Source organism: Pundamilia nyererei, unplaced genomic scaffold (genome assembly GCF_000239375.1).
Source record: "Pundamilia nyererei isolate P.nyererei 1_Seehausen unplaced genomic scaffold, PunNye1.0 scaffold00025, whole genome shotgun sequence".
Classification (NCBI taxonomy): Eukaryota; Metazoa; Chordata; class Actinopteri; order Cichliformes; family Cichlidae; genus Pundamilia; species Pundamilia nyererei.
In genome coordinates, this window is record NW_005187426.1 from 1,388,764 (window position 1) to 1,390,084 (window position 1,321).

Below are 1,321 nucleotides of genomic sequence, written 5' to 3' on the forward strand. Positions count from 1 at the left end.
AAAAAAAAAAAAAAAAAAAAAAAAAAAAACAGGAAGAAACCTCCGGCAGAACCAGGCTCAGAGAGGGGCGGGGCCATCTGATGTGACCATTTGGGGTGAGGGGAGTAAGACTAGATAAAAGACATACAAAAGAGCCAGAGATTAATAACAAGTAATGATTCAATGTAAACAGGATTCAAACACAAATATATTTTCAGTGCTTGATGATAGGTGATTAGGTTTTGGGACTTTTTTGTGTGTTTTTTTTTCCACATCCACAGGTTGATTATACAGTGCACAGATCAGCGTCTCCTAAATTTTGATGCTGAACCCGTCTGGATATTTTCTTAATGTGACTTGATTGGCCGATGCCTGTGCTGGCTTGAAATGTAACTTTTTAGTGCAAATAACCAGAAAAAAAGTCTTGCAGTGGATCCACAATTCAGTCCGGTAACATGTGACATCACTGCATGTAAAGTGAGTACGAAGAGCACTGACGGCTAATCCCGTCTAAGAGGAACGTCTGGAGCTTCTGGATTGGGTTAATTTGAAAATGTCAGAGATTACAGCACGTTTATTGCCCCGAATGGCTAAAATTGGTTCCTGCAGGTTTGTGGTTTTATATTGTGGTATTTCTCCTTTGACTCATGAAGGAAATATGAGTACGTCTTCCACTCCTGAAGATCTGCTGGTGATGGTCTTATTAGTGTTTCTGAGTTCTATTTTCTACTGACCAAAGGCCAAGTGAGTGGAACGAGCTGCAGAGAGATTATTTCTCAGTGAAAGTGAAGCCTTTTGCTGTAACACATCAGTCTATTGGAAAGTGGTGATGCTTCGATAAAGTTGGCCGTTCTAGTTCAGCTCAATTCAAAGCCGCTTTCAAACTATCAATTAGACAGATTTAGACAGTTATCATGTGACGGTAATTAGCTCAACAATGCCAAATTTATCTTATCAGCAGCAGATAATTAATAAATCTGAGAATGCACCATGAAGTTTATCGTTAGTCACTCAAGCCTCACAGAGTTATCAGCATGAGCAGCACGGCTGTTCTCCTCTTCTTCTAAGCTATGATGAAATTTTTAATTTGGAATATTTACATATTCATGCTTTTATTTCCCCTCTTTCCCTCTCTGCCTCCCAGCTTCCACTTTTCACTCGAGGCTGTGTGGTTTTCTGTCACTGCACGTCACAGGCAGACTTGCTGTTTGCTGCTCCAAACAGAGATAGGTGAACTTTTACAGGGGTTTGGACCAAGAAACAGAATTTGCACTGCACCTTATCAGGCTACCAACACGGCTGAGTCTTATCAGCTGGTATTTTGTCTCTGGAGCTTATATGT